Consider the following 20,428-nt stretch of genomic DNA (forward strand, 5'->3'; position numbering starts at 1 on the left):
TCCCCAGGGCTCCCTGGCACAATGTTGTCACAGTAAACCCCTCTCCTAGGTCTGATTTGTAGAGAAGTTTGAAGGTACCACGTCCCTACATTGTACAGTGAACCTCAGCAGAAAGTGGCAGGTAGAATAAATTACAACTCCAGGGATTGTGCACTATTTAAAAAAATACACACAGCAAGACTTCATTGGTGGGGTGAATGTGTTCTAACTCTCTCAGCCATGTTTTCATCCTCTGATCTTAACAAGATGAAATTGCAAGTTGTTTCACTCCTTGAGGGGCCACTGTAGAAACACAAAGCATAGGGCCCCCTAGTGGTGTGGTGGTGAAGGCGGCTGGATCTCGTATGGCCATCTGCATAGAGGTAGGCCTGGATCCACAGCCACTTAGAAAGCGGGTCTGAGGATCTAGACAGACAAAAGCCATGGGTGTAGTGAGATTGTGGGGGCCTAGAGACTAGAGTAAGTAGAAAGTGTTCATCTGGATATTGGTTTTCATGACAGAAACCAAATTTGAACTAACTTCAACAAAAAAGGATTTTTCTTTGATTCAAACTCATCCTTAGGAGGGGCAAAATGGGAGCTGGGCTTAGGGCTAATGGGAAGAAGAAATACCAAACGAAGCTCTTCTCTGTCTCTCCCCTTCTTCCACTCTCCCGCCCTCTTCTCAATCTCCTCTCCCTTCCCCCTCCTCTTTCTTCTTTCTCCTTGCACACTTGCATCTGCCAAGAAGGGGTTAGAGGGAGGCTGTCCCAGGTACTCGCCTTCAGCCCCATTCAATCATAGAGTAGTTGTCAAATCATCCACGGGGTAGTAAGATCCTGACCCAGGGATTCATACAGATTATTTTCTGATCCAGGAGGAGACAGAGAGGCTATGAAAAGCATTTTAAAAATCTCATAAATAGGGACCAGCAGGTGGCATGCTGGTTAAGGTGCTGGACACTCCCACATGGCCCTCCACGGTTCAAGTCCCGGACCTGGTGACTGCTCAACAGGGCTGGACTTACTTTTTTCTTTTTTCTGTAAAGAAAAGAAAAATCTTAGCTTTGGCCTTCATCTGCTGTCTGAATTCAGTCAAAGCAATTCACATTTTCAAACCTCAGTTTCCTCATCTGTGTGATGTGAATGGGGTTTGTGTAAACCCACTAGGACATAAGCTCTGGGACAGCAGGGGTTTTGGCCTCCCCTCCTCACGTATATCCCCGGCACGATGATATGGCTAGCGTATGGCTCAGCGCATGTCAAACTGAACGAAGAATGAACTTGACCCTTGGCCCAGAACTCCTCTTAAACAGAGAGCTGTTTTGTTGACAACAGAACAGGCCAGGCGGTTGGAACGGCCCCACTACCCAGCTCTGGGGAGGGAGACGAGGAGGAGATCCAGGCAGACGCTGAGGGAGAAGCAGCCTCACACTCACAGACTCCCACTGGACACTCCCCACCAGCTCGCTGCCTCGCTCCCGCATGAGCACAGTCATGCGTCCCCAGACTCCCAAGCAGGCCCATCAGCCGAAATAACAGTCCCCTGTTGAGTGTAGAATGGATCCATTCCTGCAGTCCCCAGGGCTCCCTGGCACAATGTTGTCACAGTAAACCCCTCTCCTAGGTCTGATTTGTAGAGAAGTTTGAAGGTACCACGTCCCTACATTGTACAGTGAACCTCAGCAGAAAGTGGCAGGTAGAATAAATTACAACTCCAGGGATTGTGCACTATTTAAAAAAATACACACAGCAAGACTTCATTGGTGGGGTGAATGTGTTCTAACTCTCTCAGCCATGTTTTCATCCTCTGATCTTAACAAGATGAAATTGCAAGTTGTTTCACTCCTTGAGGGGCCACTGTAGAAACACAAAGCATAGGGCCCCCTAGTGGTGTGGTGGTGAAGGCGGCTGGATCTCGTATGGCCATCTGCATAGAGGTAGGCCTGGATCCACAGCCACTTAGAAAGCGGGTCTGAGGATCTAGACAGACAAAAGCCATGGGTGTAGTGAGATTGTGGGGGCCTAGAGACTAGAGTAAGTAGAAAGTGTTCATCTGGATATTGGTTTTCATGACAGAAACCAAATTTGAACTAACTTCAACAAAAAAGGATTTTTCTTTGATTCAAACTCATCCTTAGGAGGGGCAAAATGGGAGCTGGGCTTAGGGCTAATGGGAAGAAGAAATACCAAACGAAGCTCTTCTCTGTCTCTCCCCTTCTTCCACTCTCCCGCCCTCTTCTCAATCTCCTCTCCCTTCCCCCTCCTCTTTCTTCTTTCTCCTTGCACACTTGCATCTGCCAAGAAGGGGTTAGAGGGAGGCTGTCCCAGGTACTCGCCTTCAGCCCCATTCAATCATAGAGTAGTTGTCAAATCATCCACGGGGTAGTAAGATCCTGACCCAGGGATTCATACAGATTATTTTCTGATCCAGGAGGAGACAGAGAGGCTATGAAAAGCATTTTAAAAATCTCATAAATAGGGACCAGCAGGTGGCATGCTGGTTAAGGTGCTGGACACTCCCACATGCCACGCCACGGTTCAAGTCCCGGACCTGGTGACTTGCTTTCTCACTTTCCCTCTCTCTCTATCTTGTTGTGTCTCTCTCTAGTCAAATTAAAATAAATGAATGAATAAATAAAATTGGATAAATAATTCTTTTAAAAATAAATCTCATGATTAGAGGCTTGTTGCCGAAGCTCATCATCTTCCCCGGTGATTAGAATTCCCGTTCCTGCTCACAGCTCTCTCTGGGCAGTGGGTGGTGTGAAGTGGAAGAGAAACTGCAGGTGTGATGTCACAGAGATACAGATTAAACGGTAACCTACCCAGCACCAGCAGATGGAGGAATGGTTATACCACTGGACTCCCATGTAGTTGACTGCGGTTCTAGTCTCAGATCCAGTGGCTTAAAACTCATGCCGGATGCATGTGTGTGCATGCCCTCAATCTCGAAAGGAGAATGAAAGAGAAGGGATTGTGGTGTGGCCATTCCCCTGGGTGTTCTCACTGTCTCTTTGTCTCTCTCTGTCTCTCAGGTGAGCACACACACTCTATGGCAAAAATCTAAAAAAAATAAAAACCCACCAAAACCAGTAGCCTACCCAGTCATTGATGGTTAACTAGCAGTGTGGCTTTGGGCACATTCCTTTCTTTTCTGAGTCTCAACTTCCCCATAAAATAGAGATGATCCTCCCACTCAGCTGGGTTGTGGGGCATGAAGGCAGCAGCACCTAGATCGTAGACAGTGCTTAGTCAACGCTGGTTTCCTTTAGCTTCTCTGACAAAACCAATTCCTCTTTTTATACTACTCCCAGCTAGCCTAGTGGAGCAGTCCCCACTCATATGCAGGGCTCTAGGCTAGGGGAAAATATATTATATTTAAACTATCTGGATGAGGCCCTAATTCTTTGCTCTTCCAGCAGTTCCATAAATCTCAGTCATCCCTATCGCTCCCTGCCACCCTGGCCTGCCTCCAGATCAATTAAACATTGATGTGGCAGCTATACTTATCCTCACTTCCCTCTCCAGCCAAGTCTTGGTCATCAATTCTTTCTTTCAAATAAAAAATTTAACCCTCACATTTTTGGAGTTTCTGAAGCACTTTCAGATTCGCTCTGTTCACGTCCTCATTATAAGAAATTAAAGCAACACGGAAAAGTACAAAGAAGAAAGTAAAAAAGTCAAACGATGAAGGTCAGCCTCGCCAGGGTAAGCCATGTGGATGTCACATGCCCCCTAATATTAGCTGATGAGAACAGCACGTCACCGCCGCGGTATTCTTCCCAAATGCTGTCACCTCAGTTCAATCATGAGCAAACTTTAGACGAGCCAGAACCGAGGGACATTCTATCAAGTATCTGACCCCTACTCTTCAAACGCATCCAAGCTAGGAAAGGCAAGGCAAGACCGAGAAACTGTCATAGACTGAGCAGATGTGATGGAAAGTGGTACTCCAGTTTGGGAGCTGGAACAGGAATAGGGCATCAGTGGGAACATTGGGAAATCCAGATTAAATACAAGAGGGCCTTCTTTATGGAAAAGGCATATTATGAAAAAAGTACGTGTGAGGGGCCAGCTCGGTGAGGCAGCCGTGACCGACTGCTCAAGCGGGATTCACAGGGACGATCGTGAGTCTGGTTCCCTGGTCAACCCGGCCAACACCTGGTGCCTGTGCCCATGACCCTGGGCTGGCTCTGTAGGCCGAGGTGGGGTGAGATGAGACCCTATGGAGGGTTCTTCTCTCTCATGAATGAAATATGGGTTTTGACAATTTTCTCCATCTTTAAAACATTGCCAGAGAGCATGTGCACTCACCAGAGAGATGAAGAGGCAGAGAGAGTACAAAAGCACAGCCCTCCCCCAGTAAAGTGTAGTCATCCCACATCCCTCCTTCATTTCTCCAACCTGCTGGGATTGAGGGCATGCACGCACACATGCACACACACACACACATGTGCCCAGTGTGTTTTTCAAGCTGCTGGGGCTAGGATTCAGACTGTGCTCAGCCATGTGGGATATGGTTCCCTTACCTTCTACGCTATGAGGCTGGCTCTCGATGCCAACATTTTTTCACACCAAAATAAACCCTTACTTTAATTTCCTTTTTTCATGGACTTTTGGAAGTCTCCTTGTATGAGTGGAGTTAAGAGTATTATACTGAGCTGGCTCCGAGGCTTGTGGTTAAGGCAGCCGGATCTCACATGGCCTGTTGAGTCTCGGACCCACTGACTTGAGAATATGCTGGGTACGTGTTCACTTGTGCCCAAAATCCCAGAAAGAGGGAAGGATGGAGCAGAAGGCGTTGTAATGTGACCACTCCCACGGAGGGGGCTGCTGTCTTCCCTCTCCCCCCTTTGTTTCTCTGTTTCTCTCTGGTGAGTACACATGCCCTCTAGGAAAAATACAACCATACCAATTACTAAGTTAATTTCTTGGTTTTGATACATATACCATGATTATGTAAGATGTTAGCATTAAAAGAAGAGGGTAAAGGGAAAATGAGAACTTTCTGTCCCCTCTTTGTAAGTCTTCTATAAACCTACAATCTTTTCCAAATTAAAAGTTTAAAAAACAAAAAACAAACTTTAAGTGAGGACCATCATATGGCATAATGGGTATGTTGCTGGACTGTCAGGTACTCTATGGTGGTTCAAATCCCATACCTGGCAGCTTAAAACTCACACTGGGCACATGTGCATGAGTGCCTAAAGTCCTGAGAGGAGAATGGAAGAGAAGAGACTGCGGCCTGGCTATCCCACCTGGGGGTGATTTCTTGCTTTCTGTCTCTCTGTCTCTCCAGTAAGTGCATGTGCCCGATAGCAAAAATCTCTCTAAAAACAAAACCTTAAGTGAACTTAATTCAAATGAGATGAACATCATTTTGAATAGCTTTCAATGCACTATAAATGTAGAATAAAATAAATAAATAATTCAATAAAGTGATTTCTTATTATAATACTCTTCACAAGTCTTGAAAGGCATTTCATTTATTTTACTTGGACCTAGCAAGAGCTTTTTTTTTTTTTTTTTTAAGAATTATTTAATTTAGTTTTATTCATTGTCATTATAATTTTTTTTTAAAAGTAGACCAGAAAGAGACAAAAAGAGAAAGAAAGTGAAGGACTTGAACTGCAGTCAGTCATATGGTAGTCCAGCTGCCTTAACCACCACGCCACGTGCCGGTTCCTTAACAGAGTTTTAAATGAAGGAAAAGACGAACTTTAGATAGTTATTTCTCCACCAGAAGGGATCATAACTCCTCAAAGATCTCTCTGGAAAACCGTAAGAGTTTGCGGTTATCATTGCTCTTAACCACTGATTTCAATTTTAGACGGCAAATCCCTGCAGTGAGATACTGACTCTGTTATATTTCACTTATCTCCCTCCCCCCAAGAAAACAGCTTCCTGTTTTGTATTAGTTATGTTATTATTTTTACATTGTTGGATGAATTGTCAAAGATTGCTTTTAGCCATGAATTACAGAAAACCTGGGCAGCTAGTGACTGAAGTCACACCGTAGAGTGAGGCAGTTGTGATCACTGGTCAGCAACTCCAGGATGTCAGGGTCAGGTTCTGTGTAATTCTCCTGAGGTCTTCTTCATGATTACAAAACAGCTGCAGCAGCTCCAGCATTCATGTTCTTGTTCCACCTAGGGAAAAGGAGAAAATGACTACAGCAAGAAAAGAAAGTTTCCCACAAAATCCTGGTCTGTATCTCACTGACTCTGTGTTATATTCCATCCCTGGCTGGCTACTTTTTAATTTAAAATGGCATATTTGATAGCCCCAGTAAAATTGGTATTGTTAGTAAGAAAAAAGGGAAATATTGCCACTTCTTACAATTATTTATCCTCATTTTATATTTGAAAATATTCGATATTTACAGAAATCATATATACCAAAGCTGCTTTATATTTGAACTCTTTATTCTTATTCTTATTCTTATTCTTATTCTTATTCTTATTATTATTATTTCATTTGCCAGAGGGCACAGGCACTTGCCAGAGAGAGACAGAAAGACAGAGAGGGAGGAAGCACCCCCAAGGGGCATGGCCACACCGTAATCCCTTCTCCACTTCTGTCTTGAGCACACTTGTGCATGCACCCAGCATTATTTGGTTGTGGGGGCCGGGATGCAAATAATGCAGTTGACCATGTGGCATCTGGCTCTTTTAACCACTAGGTCATGGGGCTGGCCAGAAATTCTTTATTTTGATCCATTTTTTGGTTGCCAATTTTAGTGTCATGAGTGAGCTGAAGCTGGGATCTCTGAAAGCACTCACTAACCTGCCCCACACCTCCCTAGTCTCTCTATTGCCCTGGAATCTGGCTTTAGATGGAAAACATCAAGGGGAGCCCAAACTGGCTCCCTTACCTGGGCAGAAACTGTCCCTTTAAGAGAGAGAGGAGGCAGAGATGGCTCCCTGCAGCCACCTAAGGCCTCTGACTGACAGCCAGTGTGCTCCCATGAGGCCTGATGTCATCACCGGTGAGCAGGGTGAGCAGGCGGGCATCCAGCCCAGCTGAGCAGAGTGTGCTGTGACCAGGGGCTTGTGCTGCATCCGCCTGCTGCATTTTAAAGTCGGGGAAATTTGCCTTAAGGGTGTGTCTTCTAGTGTATCAGGATGCCTAGCCCCCACCCTCCCCAACCCCGCCAGCTTTCCCTTTCAAGCAGGGCTGGGTGCTGGGTTTCTCCCCTCCATTCTCTGTCCTTTGAACCTTGGCCTTCTGCCTATAAGACCTGACTCAGGAGGCCACCCAGGGCTGGAGACTGAACAGCTCTGTCTAGCTCTGCAGTTCCAGGGCTGGGCCACAGCCTGGCTTGCTCAGGCTCATGTACTCCCCCCAACCCCACCCCCAAATAAACTGACATTTTTTTTTCTAGTTATAAAGATAATACAACCTCACTGTTAGAGAGAGAGAGAGAGAGAAAGAGAGAGAGAAGAGAATAGTATAAAGAATAAGATAAAAATTATACTGAGTAACAATCTCTACTATTTTAATATTTTTGTTCCTTTTCTCCAGGGATTGCTCTATGCATGTATGTTTTATTTTTGTGAGATATGACTTAAATAAACTTATATAAATAAAACACACTTTTTTCTCTTTTTTTAGTTTTGCTGCAGGGCACGTGCGGTTGCTAGAGAGAGAGAGACAGACAAAGTGAGAAATCACCCATGGGGTGTGGCCACACTGCAATCCTTTGTACTCCAGTCTCCTCCCCTCTTGAGATTTTGGACACACACAAACGTGCCCAAAACCAGTGGCGCTGAGAATCTAACTGTGGTTGACTATGTGGGATCTAGCTCTTTTAACCACTATGCTACCAACACAGGAGTGCTGGGTGATCAGACCCAACACCCTTGCTGGTTCTTGTCCATTGCTCATGAAGAATTAGAGATGCTGACACAGAAAGGAGATAACAAAGTAGAGTTTATTAAGAGAGGGCATTTATTAATAGAGCTCTCAAGCAGGGAGGTGTTGTGAATGGGTTGCGGAAGAGGAGCTGGAGGCGAGGGGTTTTTATCTAGTAGTCTGAGCAATGGGTTGGCTCTCTGACAAAGAAGTGGGCTTTAGAAAATATTTACATGGTAGCCTGAGAGACTTATTATCCTATTCTTTGTGTGGACAGCAGACCATAGGATCAGTACTTTTTGTTAGAATAAAGTTACTAAATAGAAACTGTTAACCCTAGCTTCAGTTGTTTTGAGTCCCAGTGCATCCAGGCTTTGGCTGTGAAAACTTAGCCACTGTGACTCCATCTTGGCCTTATCCTGTCTTTGTGCTCAAGATCCTGGAAAGCAGTGAAAACAGTTATGGATGCTGGAGACAGCGTAGAAGGAGGGTGGGAGAAGGGAAGAGGATAGGGGAGGAAATCAGGGAGAATAAAGAGAAGCAAGACATTTGTGGGACACAGACATGGTTTATTACTTATTGATGATAATATGTGTAGTATTCTCAACTGAACTGGTTCGAGATATATTTCATGCTGGGTAAATTCTCTTTACAAGCCAAATTATGTATAGCAATAAAATGTTTAAAAAGAGAATAATAAAAATAAAATAAACAACAAATAAATAGAAGAGAGAGATCAGGGTTGGAGGCCCATAGGTGGTGTAGTGATTAGGGAGTTGTACTCCCACATGACCAACAGCGGTTCAAGTCCCGGACTTGATGGCTTCAAACTCACGCTAGGTACGTGTGTGCATATGCCCAAGATGCTAAGAGGAGAATGAAGGAAAAGGGATTTTAATGTGGCTATCCTCCTGGGGGATTATTTCTTGCTTCTTGTCTCTCTGCTGAGTGCATGTGCCCTGTAGCAAAAATCACTCTTAAAAAAAAAAAAAGAGAGAGAGAGATCAGGGTCGAGCCCTCATCCTGTCATTACCAGCCCCTTGAACTTCAGCAGCTTACAACATCTGTCTCAGGTTCCTCACCTAAAAACGGCCCTGCCAGCACCGTTGGGTTATATGTCTCGGGAAGGGCCGAGCGAGTTAAGTGTAAGTGCTTAGCAAATTGCCTGGCGCAGAGCGGACACCCCATAAATGTTAAACTGCTGTTATTCATCCTTGTGTTCACTTATAATTATTTCCTTAGGAAAAATTCCTAGAAGTAGGATTGCTGGATCAAAAAGAGTGCTTGTCTTTGGGAATTTTTAGTACAGTCTGCCAAATTGCCCTCCAGAGCAAGCTGTGCCAATTTATAGAGCTACCAGCTGTGCCCGAGTGTGCCCTCTCGCCAGTCCCTCCACCACGAGCGGCATTAGTGCAAAGAGGGGCGGAAGGGGAGAGGGGACAGGGGAGGGAAGGGAAGGGAGAGAAGGAGGAAGAAAGATTGCCAGTCAGAGGGGAGAAATACCCCTTACGGTTGATTTGCTTTCTAGTAAGGTTGAGACAGAGAGAGAGAGTGAGATGGACTCAGTGCCTCAATCCTCTAGTAAGGTTGAACTTTTCCTTTTTTCATATTGGTCGCTCCTCTTTCTACAACTGGAAATTTGCCTACTCGGAGCTGGTTTTGTTTTTGTTATTTTCCCCCAATTCTGGGCCACAGCCTGGCTTTCTCATGCTCCTGTTCTTCCCCAACTCCCACCCCCAGATGAACTTGACAGTAGTTTTTTTCTATAAAATAGGCTCACTGTAAAAAGAAAAAAAAGAAAAAGAAAAAGAAAAGGAAAATAGACTGATATAAAGAATAAAATGAAAATAGCAACAAACCACTGCTAAGATTTTCCTCTTTCTCATCTGTTGGCACATGAGCTGGTGTTTCGACTGGACGTGACCCACTTCAGAAAGTCCGTCCCATTCTGCACTGGCCACAGCTCCTGTGACAGGGCTCTGACCGTGGCTGTGCCCACGTCCCCGCTTGTGCAGACTGCCTGACTTCACGGTTCCTCTGGGGTGGACCTCTGCTTTATTCTTGCCAGGGCCTCTCACTCTCTGACGACCCTTTCCCCACACCTTACCTGCCTGAGATCTGTGTGTAGCTGCCAGAGCAACTAATAAACTGCTGTCTCCTTTTCCCTTAAATAAGCGTTTGCTGATTGGTTAGAAGAGAGGCTGGGCAGTACATGAAGGAACAACTGAGAAGGACAGTTTCTTGTGACAGTTCTTAGTGTCACCTATTGTAAGCAAGTCAGCTCTGGCCCTAAACTTGCACAACGGGCTTAATAAAGCTACAATCCTCTACTGGTCTTCCTTAGAAGCCAATGTCACATCATCTCTCCTCCCTCCATGCCAAGCGATTTTTTGTAAAAGTATTACCTTTGGGGAGGCCCTCAGGTGGCATGGTGGTTAGAAGTGCTGAACTCCCACATGGCCAGCTGCAGTTCAAGTCCTGGACCCAGTGGCTTGCTTTCTCTTTCCCCTGGTCAAATTAAACTAAGTAAAGAAATGAAATGAAATAGATTATTCTTCAAAAATAAATAAATAAATAAAATAGTATTACCTTTGGGGCCAGCAGGTGGCATAGTGGTTGGGACATTGGACTCTCACATGGCTTACTGCAGTTCGAGTCCCAGACTTGGCAGCTTGCTTTCTCACTTTCTCTCTCTTTCTCTCTGGCGAGCACAAATGCCCTATAGCAAACTAAATAAAAATAATAAGGACCAACAGGTGACGTAATGTACAACACTGTGCTCCCACGTAGTCAACTATGGTTAGAGTCCTGATCTGGTGGCTTAAAACTCACACCAGGTACATATGCGTGTGTGCCCCAAATCTGAGAGGACAATGGAGGAGAAGAGATTACTGTGCGGCCATCCCCCTGGGGGAGGTGATTTCTGATTTCTTGTTTTCTGTCTCTCTGTTGAGTGCGCCTACTCTATAGCAAAACATCTCTCTCAAAAGTAAATTAGTAAATACATAAATAAATTATATTAAATAATTTTAAAAATTTAAAAGTATTACCTTCAAATATTATAGTGATAACCCTGAAAAGTCAGGTCAATATGATTTTCTCTCTCATTTTATTCTGAAAGTGATTTTAGAGTCCTGGTCACTCCTTGGTGACCACCTGGTGGACCAGCACCTTATTGCTTTTGCTTGGTCTTTGCAGGGTCTGATTTTCTGGAAATTTGGGGATGATCTCTTGCCAAAGAATTGCTCCAGGAGGTAGGGTTATGAGGGGGAATGTATTGTACTGAAAACCTTGAAAAGAAGTCAGGTCAATATGATTGATCACTTTCAGGATAACTTAGTTAGATTCTATTCCCACCTATTAAATTGGCGAATATTTAAAAAAAAAAAGATGATAAAGACTAAAAAGAAGAGAAGAAAAATAAATAATAAATGTTCTAGAAATGAACGTAAGCAAGCATGTCAGAGAAAACCTATTGAAGAAGACAAAAGAGGACCTGGACAGATGAAGAAGTGTGGGGCCAAGTGGTAGGCGATGACGAATAAAAAGAAGAGAAGAAAAATAAATAATAAATGTTCTAGAAATGAACGTAAGCAAGCATGTCAGAGAAAACCTATTGAAGAAGACAAAAGAGGACCTGGACAGATGAAGTGTGGGGCCAGGTGGTAGGCAGAGGTAATTCAACTAGACCACATAGGAGGGTCCTGGGTTTGTGTCCTGCGGTCTCCCTATGAACACCATTTCCACATGCCCATGATCCAGCCTGAGACTGGGGTTGGGATACTGGCAGGTGGCGTGGTGAAGGCTCTGGACTCTCACATGGCTGACTGTGGTTCGAGACCCAGATCTGATGGCTTGCTTTCTCACTTTCCCTTTTTTTCTCTCTGATCACATTTAAAAATAATAATAAATAAAATGAAATAAAAACAATTCTAGGACCAGCAGGTGACATGGTGGCTAAGGACACTCCCACATGGCCGACCATGGTTTGAGTCCCGGACCTGGTGGCTTGCTTTCTTACTTTCTCTCTCTCTCTCTGTTTCTCTCCGGTCCAATTAAAAAAATAAATGAATGAATAAATAAAATTAAATAAATAATTTTAAAGAATAATAATTCTTAAAAAAAACATGACTGGGGGTGGGCCATGGCACAAAGACCCTGTTGGAGTACTATCTCTCTGTGACACTGTCATGGAAGAAATAAACATAAGAGTACATACTTACTACATTTGTAGATGATAAGAAATAGCCTCATAATGGTGTGTTAAATCATATTTTGTAATTCTTACTAACTATTTCGGGAAGAGAAATTACATTAATTATAAAATTAGTATAAGGTTCCGTGAGTAGCTAAGGCATCCATTCTCAAAAACAAAAGCAGAGATTGGAGATCAGGCTGTCACGTAGTAAGACAGTCTGAGATTATAAAGTCATTTGAGTTTTCCAACTGTGCTATAAATGCAAGAACATACAGACTACTGGAACAGAAGAGAAGAATCTGGAATGACCCATGCCTGTGGACATTTGGACTGTGACAGAGGTGACAGAAATGAATAGAGAAATGATAGATTCTTTTAATGGTGTTGAGGGAAATGACTCACCGACTATACAGAAAAAAATAAAATTAGAGCCTTTCTCACACCATATGAAAACAAATGTTGGATAGTTTAAAAAGCTATAAAAAATGTAGAAGTAAATCTTATCATATTGGGTTAAGAAAACATTTTTCAAGTAAGATACAAAAAGCCACAGAAACCACACCATGAAGAAAATGGTCGATGGTTTTCTGCGCAATAAATGATATCACAAAGTGAGCAAATGATGAACAGACTGAGAAAAGATATTTGCGGTATATTTTCAGCAACAATCAAAGAATTAAAAGCTAAATTATACCAGGCACTCAGTAGTAAATCGAGAAGAAAAACATATGCAACTCAGTATGGAAAACAGGTAAGCGCGCTCGCTAGAAATTCAAATAGTGAGTAAACCTGAAGAGACGCTCAACTTATTAGCAAAGAGAAACAAACATAAATGGGCCAGCCTGTGGAGCGATGGTTAAGGCAACTAGGTTCCACAGGGCCAACTGAGCTGTTCAAGTCTCAGACTCAGCAGCTTGAGACACATGCCAGGTGTGTGTGAGTGTGTGTGTGTGTGTGTGTGTGTGTGTGTGCGTGTGCCCAAAGTCCTGAAGGAGGGAGAAGTGGAAGAGAATGGATTGCAGCATGACCATTCCCAATGGGGGGTGTTTTCTCTCTCTCTGGTAAGCGTGCATGTCTTCTGCCAAAGGTAGAGCAAGGCCAGCTCTGTGGCCTGGTGGTTAGGGCGGTCAGATCGCACATGGCCATCCTCACAGTTTGAGTCCTAGAGCCAATGAGTTGAGAAATATACTGGGCGCATGTGTGTACATGACCCAAATTCTAACAAAATGGAGAGACAGAGAAGGGATTGCAGCAGGAACATTCCACATGGCGGTGCCTTCTGCCTCTCCCCTCTCCCTCTGTCTCTCCTGGTGGGTGCATGTGTCTTCTGACTAGAAAAGAAGAGAAAAGAAAAGGGAAAAGAAAAGAAAAGGAAGAAAAGAAAAAAGATGATAACAATGACATATCGCTTTACACTCAGTGGGGAAAAAAAAGTAGATAAATGCAAACTAATGCCTTGTAAAATAATGTGTCCATGCCGAAGAGTAATTTCAAAGAATTTAGTAAAACCTAATATATTTTAATATATAATTGTCAAACTGTGGATCATGACTCATTAATATAGTATGTTGCAAGATCAGTTTAGCAAGTCGTGATTAACATTTTTAAAAGGAAGCTGAATTAAATAGACTCAAACACATCAGAGTGCTTTTCTGGTAATGAAGATAAGAATTACTTCATGAAACTTTTGTTTTACTGGTGTGCGTGTGTATTATGATGTAAAATGTACTTTTTACTGTGGGCTACACAATCAAAAAAGTTTGAAAGCTACTAATCCTACCACCCAGTAATTCTACTTCTGCAGAGTCACTCTAGTGAGGATAAAATTAAAAGTATAAAGTTCATCACAGGGGGCCAGCAGGTGGTGTGGTGGTTAAGGCACTGGACACGCCCACATGGCTGACCATGGTTCGAGTCCAGACCTGGTTTCTTGCTTTCTCACTTTTTCTTTTTCTCTCTCTATGTCTCTCTCTGGTCAAATTAAAATAAAGGAATGAATAAATAAAATTCAAAATAAATAATTCTTTTTAAAAAATAAGTTCATCACAGCATTGTTTTTAATAGCAAAGTGATAGCAACAAGTAACATCAGCCAGAAAATTAATTTGAAAAATAAAACAAAAATTAAGCTGCAGTTAAAATAAATAAATGACTTACATGAATTAACACAAATCTAAAAAACAGTATTGATTGAACTAGAAAGGGCAATGGAATAAAATATACAGCACAATAGCATTTTATGGGGTTTTTGGTCATTAATTTGTTTTAGAGAATTATTTAATTAATTAATTTCATTTGTTATTATTGTTTTTTAATTGGGCTAGAGAGAGAAAAAGGGAAAGGAAGGGAAAGGGAGAAAGCAAGCCATCAGGTTTGGGACTTGAACCATGGTCAGTCATGTGAGAATCCAGCACCTTTAACCACCATGCCACCTGCTCGCCCCAGTCATTCATTTTTTTAATTGCCAGATGGTGTGTGTGCTTGCCACACAACTCAACTGGGACATGGTCATGACACACTCCCTTATCCTTCATTTCTCCATCTGTCAGGATTTTAGTCTTACATGCACATGCACGCAGTGCATTTTTCAAGCTTCCAGGGCCAGATTTGACTTTGAATGAGGGTTGGCCATGAGGGATCCAGTTCCCTTACCTGGTTCAGTCTTATGGTGTTTTTTTGGTTGTGTTTTTTTTTTTTTTTCTTTTTTTTTTGAGTTTTTTTGCCATGGGGCACTTGTGCTTACTGGAGAAAGACAGAGAGAGACAGTGAGAAATCAAATCACCTGGCCCCCCTCCCCCAAGGAGGGATGGCCACTCTGCAATACCTTCCCTTTCATTCTCTTCCTGGGATTTTGGGCACACATGCACATGAGCCTAGGGTGATTTTCAAGTCAGCAGGTCCAGGATTCGAAGCACAGATGGCCATGTGGGAGTCCAGTCGTAACCACGATGCTACCTGCTGGTCCCACTTGTGGTGTTTTAAAATGCCATTATGGGGGTCAGGAAGAGGAATTAGACAAACACATTTAAACATGTATGTGGACAAATAAGACGCCATGATTAGCTAAGGCAATTGGCCAGGGCTGTGTTCTCATCTGCAGGCTCAGTGAGGGAAGAAGAATCTGCTTCCAGGCTCACATAGTTGTTCGCGAAATTCAATTCCTCCAGAGCCTTTGGATTGAGCATCTTAACCCCAGCTGGCTGCTGGCCAGCAGTTGTCCCTGGGCCTCCTCACTGTGATCACTTGCTTCATCACTCTTGCAAGCTAAGAAGGCAATGGAGAAATATGTTAACCATGTGGAACCCACTATCTTATGTGGGCTACAACCATGCACCCAATAACTTTTGCCTAATTTTATTGGTTAGAAGCAGGTCAGAGACGCTGCCCATAGTCAAGGGGGAATAAGACCAGAAGACCACTAACACCGGGAAGCAAGGGTCACCCTAGAGTTGGCCCATCACAAAGGGCAACCTAGAGAAGGGAAAGCCCAAGCCAGATGGGCTTAGAACACAGTGTGGGATGGGGACAGTGGGTGGTAGGATGACCAATCATCCCAGTGTGTCTGGGGCTGTCCCAATTACAACACCAAAAATTCATCCTGAGAAACCCTCCAATCTTATGGAAATCAGACAGTTGGCCACCCTACCTGTGGGACATGAGATGATATAGGGTAGCATAACACTAAATCACATCACAGAGAAAGTTTCCATCTGGTGCTAATATATCTTATCATTTCCCTAAGACTGTCAGTCAGGTATAAGCCTTCCACAGGCTTGCATCTCTATAGTTTAAAATTCTTTTTCTGCTAGCATGCACTCACCAGAGAGAAACAGAGAGACAGAGAGGAGAGGAGGGAAGTACTCCCCAATGGGACGTGGTCACTCTGAATCCCTCCTCCTTCACTTTTCCATCACTTCCTCCCTCTGCTTTTCTCCCATGGTCCAGGGCCTCTGTCTCCTTCCTTCCTCATGCTGGTCCTTTGTTTCCAGAAACAGAAACAAAGATACCTTCCATAAAATCTTTTCATGAGGGACTGGCTTTAGGGCCTGGTGGTTAAGGGAGCTGGATCCCACATGGCCAACCTAGTGGTTCAAATCCCATCCCAATGACTTAAAAAATACACTGGGTATGAGAGTACATGCTCCAAATCCCAACAGGATTTTGATTTCTCTCCCCAGAGGGAGACAAAGGCTTCCTCAGGATCACACTGTGGAGAGTGGCCAACTTGAGGAAACATGGTGTGACCTTTAGACGCATGCAGAAAGGTGCTTCTGTGAGCTTCATTAGCAACGTCTAGGAGATCATTTCCATGTGATACGCTATCTGCCTGTTGTCAGTTACCTTCCTGTCATCGATACTGACACTGCAGGGCAGTATGAGGCTAAAGGAAGCTACACGTGTTTATCAGATTTTGTCCCAAAAGGATCAGAGAAATTACATGGTGCCAGTCGTTTTCCCATCTTCAAACGATTTACGTCCTAAAGCAACTGGCTTTGCATTTCATTTCCTCTTCCCCCATTTTCTGCTCTTTAAAAGAACAAACCTGGGGCCGGTTCCAGGTCACAACTTCTCCATCAGAGAAGTCAGACCCCACCCCATCCTCGATTTTCTAAACCTGTGTGTCTTTGTGTGTTTGTTATTGCATTTATTTCTAATCCACAACCTTCCCCACTCAGAAAAATGTGTTCAGCTGAGCAGGTCCCGACATCACACCATAAACTTTGGAGCTTAATAAACATAAACTTAATCCTGCTCTAGGCTTTCAGACCCCAGTGAGCTTTTGGTGCAGGCACTGTGACAGGCCAAGCTTGCTTGGTGCAAGTTGGGGCAAGACGTAGTAGAGAAAGATGTGGAGTTCCAGAAAGGAATTCCTTCACCCAGCTGGGCCTTTCATGGCTCAGAAGCGATGACTTGGGAAATGGCAGGTGGTTGTTCCGGGTGCCCAGTCCACCTCACAGAGAGGGTGGTCAAATAAGACACTGACTCTCACCCAGAAGTTTTTGCTCTTATTTATTTTTCAGATGTTTGGTATAGGGCGGTGTGCTCACCAGAAAGACAGAGAGAGAAAGTGTGAAATCACCCCCAGGGGCCATGTACACACATGTGCCACGCATGAGTTTCATGCCTCCGCTGGGTCCAGGACTAGAACTTCAGTTGACCATGTGGGGGTCCAGCACCTTAACCACTATGCGGCCTGCTGGCCTCAGTTTTAAGTCTTATTTTTTTCAGAAAATCACAATTTGTTGTTTCCTACGTAGTGCTCCTGAAATCCATGTGCTTATTCAAAGAGGTATATTTAAGTGTCTACATATATACCTTTTTTGGAGAACACAGGTGGGATCATATTAGACGTACTGTTCAGACAGTTTAGAAAAATTCTTTTTTTTCCCCTTTTTTAAAAATTAAATTTAATTATTATTTTTTCTTTCTTTCATGAGTCAGAGAGACAGAGAGAGAGTGAGAGACAGGTACTCAGGGCAGAGTCCCCATGTCTCAATCCACCCCCCACTTTAGTCAGCTCTGGATCATGGGTACCCTCATACCAGACATGTTCGGTGAGGTCTCCGTCACAAACCTGAACCTTTCCATGTGGGTCAGTCTTCCAGGGTGTTGCATAACTGCGGTCCCACCATTGGGTCTATTAGACACGGCTTTTTAAATGTCATTATATAGCTAGGATATCAGTACCCAAGGGCCCACCTTGCCCTTTCCCATGACTGTAGAATTCTCTACATGGAAGTACCATCATTTATTTGATGGGCACCTAGCTCGTTTTCAGTCTCTAGCTATTACAAACGATGCTATAAAAACATTCTTGTATATATTATCTTCGTGCATATGTGCAAGGGTATTTGTAGACTGAATTGCTAGAAGTGAAATTGCTGAGTTAAACAGTGAATTGCTGAGTACAATAGTGAATTGCTAAGTTAAATGGTTTGTGGATTTAAATATTTTGATAGATACTAACAAATTAATCTCCAAAGTTTCCATCAACTAATATATACTCCCACCAACAATGTGTGACTCTGTCTAGCTCTCCATTCCCTTTCCCATATAGTGTATTTTCAAATTCTCTTTTTTGTTGTTGTTGTTAGACTGACGGGTGGAAAATGATGGCTCATTTTTTTGACTTGTTTCAATTGACATTCCCTTAATTATGAGACCTGCTGAATACCTTTTTACCGTTTTTGTGCCGTTGTTTTTTCTCTTTCTGTGAATTGGTTGGTAATGTCCATTCTCCACTTCCCATAGGAACAACGACCTTTTTAATTGTTTTGCAAGAGTTCTTTCTATATTAAGGGAATTCATCTTTTTTAAGTCTTTAAAGAAAACCTACTGTAGTTTTTACTATCTGATAGGGCTCTTTATTCCTCATTGCTCTTTCTTATTTTCCTCAACCTCACATTTTCCTGATAATTTTTAGAGAGATTTTTGCTATAGGGTGCATGCCCTTGCCAGGCGTGGGATTTCTGTCTCTCTGGGGGGCGGTATGTGTGTGTGTGGGGTGGCTGCACCACAATGCCTTCTTCTCCATTCTTCTCTTGGAATTTTGGGCATGCACGCACATGCACCCAGCATGAGTTTTAAGCCACCAAGTCTGGGACTTGAACCACAGTCAACTACATGGGAGTCCAACGATGTAACCATTACACCATCTTCTGTTCCCATTTCCTGACAGTTTTTACATTTTTTAAAAAAAACAAACGGCAAAAGTAGCTTGTCTAACTTCAAAGGTTTCTATGATTTGTTTTTGTTTATTATTTTTGGGGGGGTTTGCTGTAGGGTGCATGGACTCACCAGAGACAGAAAGTGAGAAATTGCTCCCCTTTCCAGAGGAGATGGCTGTGTCACAATCCTTACTCCTTCAGTCTTCTCTCAGGATTTTGGTCATGCATGCACACATGCCTGGCAAAATTTTCTAGTCACCAGCTCCAGGACTCAAATAATGGCTGGGCATGTGGAAATCTAGCACCTTACCCACTATACCACCTGCTAACCCCACTCCAAAGGTGTTTTCTACTTTGTTCCACTATTTCTAAAACTTTTTTATATTTATTACCCTGCTTGGCCTTCAAACCCCTGAATGAAGTCTATGAGTTTATTTTCCAAATAAGGAGACCGAGGCCCAAATGGCATCCTCTGAGTTCACACAGGAAGTTCTTGATGCTAGAATTCACCCTTACCTTGAGGACCCTGCCTCCTCTTTCATTTTATGGGTGCACATGTATGCACATTTGAGCATGTGTGTGTGTGCATGTAATTGTATGTGCACATGTGTACGAGTGTGTTGGTTGAAGCTCACCTGACAAGAGTGGCGGTCCTTGCCCCAAGAGCTGCTACAGGTAGAGCCTTGCAGCCAGAGCCAGGTGTGCAGTAAAGCCTGGCTTCATTTCCTGTCTTCCTGTCTCCACCTCTCCCTTCCTCTCTCTTGTTTCAGCCTCTGACTCTTTCTTTGTCTCTTTGTTATGGTGTCATGTCTCCCTTTAAGTCTCTTCTACTTCTCCCTTTTGTCTCTTTCTTTCTGTCTCTTGCTTAGTGTGGTGGTTTCCTGGGGTAGAGATCACACTCCTACCCAGTTCTTTCCTTATCTTTATCTTTTTGTTCTAACCATAGGCCTCCTGCCAAATGGTAAATAAAATACTACTGCTGAGGAATGAAGGTGTGTTCCTGCCCCTTTGTTTCCCACCTCGTGCTTCCCCAGAGGGAGAACAGGGACTGGCGCTGATGGGAAGGAGGCTTCAGGAGGCAGTGGATGGAGCCTGTTGTGCTAATGGGTTTGCATTTGTCTGAGGGTTCGCTCTGCCTGACCCTCTAGCGACCCAGGACAAGCCTCTACCTTCTGAGACTTTGGAGCATCCACCGACCAGCAGCATAAGGATGTATAGCTCTTTGAAGTTTTTGAAGGACAGTGCACCCGGAACCCACAGGAGTAGGGCAAAGTGTCCTACTCCAGGTGTACGCTTAATCCCAGATCACGTAAGAGGGTGGTGGCCGAGGCACTTAATGGCTTCTGCTATGCGTGTGTGTGCATGCCGGCTTTTGCTTGGGGTGACCCTTGTAAAGTATTGATGAGAATTTGCTGAAATATACTGATCACAGTGGTGTGATAATAGAGTGAGCACTTACTACACGCTGTGTAACATGCTAAGTGTTTTTTTTATATGCACTATCGCACTTAAATTCCTACCCCCAGCAGGCAAAGCTACCTTCTCACACCCATTTTACAGGACAGGAAACTGAGACACCGAGAAATTTAGTAAACTGAATATAAGAACTAACTACATGGCTACTAAATGTCAGCGCACTCGAGATGAATGGGTGGGTTGATGGAAGAATAAATTATTAGGTCAGTAGTTAGGGGACTCAGAGTTTATAAATGATTCTAGCATCTCTTT

General features: G+C 43.6%; 1 long non-coding RNA gene across 1 annotated transcript in view; it reads right to left on the bottom strand.

The window, feature by feature from the left end:
- Positions 1–993: 993 nt before the first annotated feature.
- The window catches only part of LOC102483876 (uncharacterized), a 42,259-nt gene continuing 22,824 nt past the window's right edge, over positions 994–20,428 (bottom strand). Inside the window, exons 2-3 of the long non-coding RNA XR_334411.1 lie at positions 5,996–6,130; positions 994–1,019 (exon numbers count right to left, since the gene is read on the bottom strand). This is a non-coding gene — a long non-coding RNA (uncharacterized LOC102483876). The remainder of the gene's footprint in view (positions 1,020–5,995; positions 6,131–20,428) is intronic.

This window comes from Tupaia chinensis, unplaced genomic scaffold, assembly GCF_000334495.1.
Source record: "Tupaia chinensis unplaced genomic scaffold, TupChi_1.0 Scaffold000216_1, whole genome shotgun sequence".
Lineage (NCBI taxonomy): Eukaryota > Metazoa > Chordata > Mammalia > Scandentia > Tupaiidae > Tupaia > Tupaia belangeri.